Here is a 6,149-nt window from a genome sequence, read left to right as displayed (position 1 = left end):
CATATTTTCCCCCAAAACTACCTGTTCATATTCTTTCACCATTTATCAATTGAAAATAAGGCTGCTATTATAAATTTGGTTGAGTGCTTTCTATATTTGAAAGATGAGACTTTTATCTGAGAAACTGGCTATAAAAGTTTCCCCCTCACCTAGTTTTCTGCTTTCCTTCTAATTCTGGCTACATTGGTTTTATTTGTATCAAACTTTTAAATTTAATGTAATAAAAATCATTTTACATCCCATATAATCCTATCTCTTGTTTATTCATATTCTCTTGTCTATAAATCTGATAGGTAACATGTTTCATACTCCTCTAATTTATTTGTTTCCTTTTATGTCTAGATTAGGTATCCATTTTGACTTACCTGGATAAACAGTATAAAAAACTATTACTCTACACCTAGCTTCTATAAAAATCTTATGATTTTCCCAGCAAATTTTTTTTTTATCAGATAGTGAATTCTTATCCTAAAAGCTTAGCTTTTTGTGTTTATCAAACTAACACATTATGTTTGGATTTATGCAAGAAATGTAAGGTTGGTTCAATATTAGCAAAATTACAAGCATGAATGACTATATTAATAACAAAAATAATACCATTACCTCAAAAGATGCAGAAAGGGGTTTTGACAAAATAGTATACTCATTCCTGTTTGCCTCCCCAGCATTATCTTTAATGGGGATAAGGTAGAGGCCATTCCAGTAAAATTAGGGCTGAGCAAAAGATGTTCTCATTATCTTTGTTATTGTATATAATAACATATAAAAAATATTGTGTCATATTGAACAATATGAACAAAACAATGAAGAAACAAAATGATCACTTGATGGTTTATGTTGTGGATTCTAGAAAGCCAACTAAAAACTAGTTGAAACAATTACTTTAGTAAAGTTACAGATATAAAATAAACCCAAACAAATCATCAGCATTTCTGCATATTCAAAAGATAGAGAAATTTCATTAAAAATATCTAGACAGTATAAAATACTTGGGAGTTTATCTGCCTAGACACGAGAACCATATGAACACATTTACAAAACTTAGTTTGCACAAAGAGAAATATTAGTTGCTCATGCATAAACTGAACCAATAAAAAATGGCAGTATTAAATTAATTTACTTGGTGCATATAAACCAAACTAGCAGGAAAAAAATTATTGAACAACAATAATAAAATGGAGAATAGTAAACAAAAAATAAAAACAGTAAAAATGAGAAGGAGCTTAGTAATATACTTCACACTATCCTAGAAAACTATTATCGTGAAAATTTGGCATTGAAATTTGGGTAAGAAATAGGTTTCTCAATGGAAGAGATTGGGTACACAACATACAGAAGTAATGAGCACAATAACTTAATATTTTATTAACTCTAAAACCCTGGTTACTGATCTCACATCATATACCAAGATAATCTCAAAATGGGTGCATGATTTTTAGTGTCTAATTATATCATGGGGAGCATGGAAGAAATTACCTATCAGATCAAGGAAGAATTTATGACCAAATGAGAGAAGTTCATAGAAGACAAAATGCATAATTTTGATTAAAGGAAAACTTTTTGTGCAACAAAAATGCATCTGAAGTTAGCATAAAAGCAGGAAACTGGGGGAAGGGTGGATCTTATTAGCAAATTTCATTTCTAAATATACAGATAACTGAATCAAATTTATAATAACAACCATTCTTCACTTGATAAATGGTCAAAGGTTATGGGTGGGTAGTTTTCTGAGGAAGAAATCCAAGTTTTCAATAATCATGAAAAGATGCCCTGACTAATAAGAGAAATGCACATTAAGGCAACTTTAAGGTACCACCTTACAGCTATCAAATTAGCTAAAGTAAAAATTTCACAAATGCTGGAGAGGATGTAGGAAAATAGGTACACTAATGTGTTGTTGGTGGAGTTGTAAACTAATCCAAGCATTCTGAAAAGAAATTTGGAACTATGCCCCAAAAATAAACTGTTCATCCTATTTGACCCAGCAAAACTTTATACCACAAAGAGAGAAAGGACCCATATTATATCCCCCCCAAAAAAAATTTAGAACAGATCATTTATAGTGATTTTAAAGATTTAGAATTAGGGACTGTCAATTATTAATTGAGAAATGGCTGAACAAGTTATTATATATCAATGTGATGGAATATTGTGCTGTAAGAAATTATTGTAGAGGGTAGAACTTTGGAGAAGTATACTTGAAACAAGGTGTTAACTCAGTGGAATTGATGAGACAATGGTTATCTAGTTTACATATACTAGTATTTACCATGGTGATGTAATAGTTCTACAACTGATGTAATTGTAATAAGATATTTAAACTGAGGACAAAGTCAGCCACAGACATTCCATCTTTGACCATCCTCAGGGTGGCTCTCCTGCCTCCTACATTAAGGAAGAGACTGGTTAAGACTGTCAGATTGCTGGAAGAGACTGCCTGGATCAGACTATGACAGAAAGTTAGCCCAAACATTACAAATTATGAAAGGGATGGTTTCAAAAAACAAAAACCTAGGAAATTCTACATGAATTGGTACAAAGTAAATTTAGAAGGATTAATATAACACTCTGCACAATAGCAGCAATGTTGTAAAATCATGATCAGCTTTGAAAAACTTGGGACAGATCAACATAATGACCCTCTACATTTCCAAAGAACTTTTGGTGAAACCCGACATCCACTTTCACATGGCATATTTTTTCATTTTTTCAAGGTGGGGAAAGAATATGGCTAATATAGAACTTTATTTGGCATGACTATACATATTTAATGAGTTTGGGGGATTTGTTTTCGTGCCTTCTTAAGGAGGGAGAGGAAGGAACAAAAATTTGGAACTAATAAAAATTACAAAAAAGAAAAAGAAAAAAAGAAAGTGAGAGAGAGAGAGATAGCTACTAATCCAACCTATATCTGAAAGGAATCCCCCTCTGTTACTAAATAATAGAGAAGAAGATCTCAAAGATCTCTATCAAAGGTTAATCAACTACTACTTCCACTTTTAAGCAAGCCTAATAATTAGTGTAGAGTGGGGAGAAAGTAGTTTTGGACACCACTGCTCACAAAGTGAGTTAATATAGATACCAAAGCCCTAGACTATAGTCACTAGATTATATAAAGAGTAAAATAATTCCTTTAATTAAATTTAGAGGAGTACAAGATTTTGACCCTTTAGTGCAGACAAATGAAAACTCAGAGGAAATATCTTTTTTTTTAATAAAGTATTTTCTTTTTCCCCAATCACATGTAAAAACAATTTTAACATTCATTTTAAAAATTTTGAGTTCCAAATTCTTTCTTCTTCCTCACCCCCCTCATTGAGAAGACAAGCAATTTGAAATGTGTAGTTATATAAAACACATTAGTCATGTTATAAAAGAAAATACAAAAAGTTTTTTTAAGTTTTAAAAATGTGCTTCATGTTTAACATATATTGAGTTGCTTGCTGTCTGGACGGGGTGAGAGGAGGAGGAGAAAAATTAAAATTTGGAACACAAAGTTCTGCAAAGGTGTATGTTGAAAACTATCTTTGCTTGTATTTGGAAAAATTAAAAGCTATTAAAATGGGGGGAAAGTATGTTTCAATCTATTCAGACTCCAAGTGTTTCCCTGGGAAGGGATAGCATTTTTCATCATAAGACCTTCAGAATTGTCTTGGATCATTCAATTGCTGAGAAAAGCTATGTCATTCACAGTTGATCATATGATATTTCCATTATACTGTGTATAATGTCCTGCTGATTTACTAATTTCACTTTATATCAAGTAAAACAAGTCTTTGCAGTTTTTTCTGAGAGCAGCCTGCTCATCATTTCTTGTATTGTAATAGTATTCCATCACAATCATATACCACAACTTATTCAGTCATTTTCCAATTGATGAGCATCCTCTCAATGTTCAATTCTTTGCCATCATTAAAAGAGAGGCTATAAATAATTTTGTAATTGTAGATCTCTTTCCTTTTTATTTTTTATTTTTTGTCTTTTGGGAAATACTGACCTAATAGTATTTCTGGGTCACAGGAAATATTTTTGTATCCCTTTGGGCCTAGTTCCTAGTTGCCATGTATAATCAGTTCCCAATTCCAGTGTATTAGTGTCTCAATTTTCCCACATCCCCTCCAATATTTGTGTTTTACTTTTCTGCCCTATTAGCCAATCTAATAGAAGTGAGGTAGTACCTCTCATTGTTCTAATTTGCATTTTTCCAATCGATGTAAGAGCATTTTTTCATATAACTATAGATTACTTCATTTGAAAACTGACTATTCATATCTATTGATTATCAAATGGGGAATGACTTATTTTTACAAATCTGACTCAGGTCTCTATATATTTTAGAAATGAGGTCTTTATCAAAGAAATTTGCTTCAAAATTTCAGTTATGATTGCCAACCATATTTCTTTCTGCCTTGTTTCTCCTGTTTATTCTATTCTTTCCTTTTCACTCTGTCCCTCCTCCAAAGTGTTTTGCTTCTGACTATAGTCTACCCCAATCTGCCCTCTCTTCTATCAGTAGTCCCCTAGTTTCTTATCCCCTACCCCTCCTACTTTCTTGTAGGGTTAGATAGATTTCTATATTCAATGGAGTATATATGTTATTCCCCTTTGAGGCAATTCTGATGGCAGTAAGATTCAAGCATTCTCTACCACCTCTCCAATCTTCCTCTCCACTGTAAAAGTTTTCTTCATCTTTTAGATAACATAATTTACCCCATTTTACCTCTCCCTTTCCCTTTTTCCTAGTGTATTCCTCTTATACATCCTTAAATTTTTGGATAATTATCCCATCATGTTCAACTCACATCCATGCCTTTTATCCATATATATACATTCTTCCTAATTGCCCTAATAATGAGAATATTCTTATGAGTTACAAGTATCATCTTCCCACAAAGAAATGTAAACAGTTTAATTTTATTAAGTCCCTTATAATTGATCTTCCCTGTTAATCTTCTTATACTTCTCTTGAGTTTTGTATTTGAAAGCCAAATTTTCTATTCAGCTCTGGTCTTTTCATAAGGAATGCTTTCAAAATCTCCTGTTTCAGTGAATATTTTTCTCCCTGAAGAATTAAACTGTTTCACTGAGTAGATGATTCTTTGTGGTTATTCTAGCTCCATTGTTATTCTAGCTCCTTTATCCTCCAGAATAGCATATTGCAATTTAATGTTTCATCTGGTATTGTCCTGATTGTGTCTCCACAATGCTTGAATTCTCTCTTAATGTTTGCAATATTTTCTCCTTGACCTGGAAGCTCTGAAATTTGGCTCTAATATTTATGGGAGTTTTCATTTTGGCATTTCTTTTAGATTCTTTGAATTTCTGCTTTACCTTCTGTTCCAAATGTCAGGGCAGCTTTCCTTGATAATTTCTTGAAATATAATGTTTAGGCTCTTTTATTCTATCAAGACTTTCCGATAGTTCAATAATTTAAAAATTATCTTTCCTCAGTCTGTTTTCCAGATCAGCTGTTCTTCCCATGGGATATTTCACTTTGCCTTCTATTTTTTTTTATTCTCTTCTGTTTTATTGTTTCTTGATGTATCGTATATTCATTAGCTTCCATTTGCTCAATTATTACTTTTAAGAAAGTATTTTCTTCAGTGAGCATTTGTATCTTCTTTTCCATTTGGCCAATTCTTCCTTCTAAGGAATTATTTTCTTCAGTGAATTTGGTATATTTTTTTCTATTTGGCCATTTCTACTTTTTAAGTTCTTCAGTGAATTTTCTATATCTTAATATTTGGCAAGTTTTACTTTTCAAAGAATTATTCTCCTCATTTGTGTACCTTTTTAAACATTTGGCCTATTTTGGTTTTTAAGGTCTATTCTCTTTGTGAATTTTTCTGCCTCCTTTACCAAATTGTGTCTATTTTCAAGATTTTCTTGTATCACTCACATTTCTCTTCCCAGTTTTTCTTCTACCTCTCTTTTCCTTGTCACCAGACTTTCTTTTCTTTCTCATGTTCTCATTTTCTAGCCTGTTTTTTCACATTTAGCTCGATGCTAAAGCAGGTCTGCTAGTTTTGCGCAGCTATTTTCAGAGATACTTTTAGGAATCTCTAAGTTTCCTTCTTCCAAAGTGGCAGGATCAAAGAAAAAGGTGACCCTGGAATCAGAAAGACCTGATCCCAAATCCAGCCATGTTG

The sequence above is a fragment of the Antechinus flavipes genome, chromosome 3 (assembly GCF_016432865.1).
Source record: "Antechinus flavipes isolate AdamAnt ecotype Samford, QLD, Australia chromosome 3, AdamAnt_v2, whole genome shotgun sequence".
Classification (NCBI taxonomy): domain Eukaryota; kingdom Metazoa; phylum Chordata; class Mammalia; order Dasyuromorphia; family Dasyuridae; genus Antechinus; species Antechinus flavipes.
The sequence above is the reverse complement of the archived record's forward strand: the minus strand, read 5'-3'. Positions refer to the sequence as shown.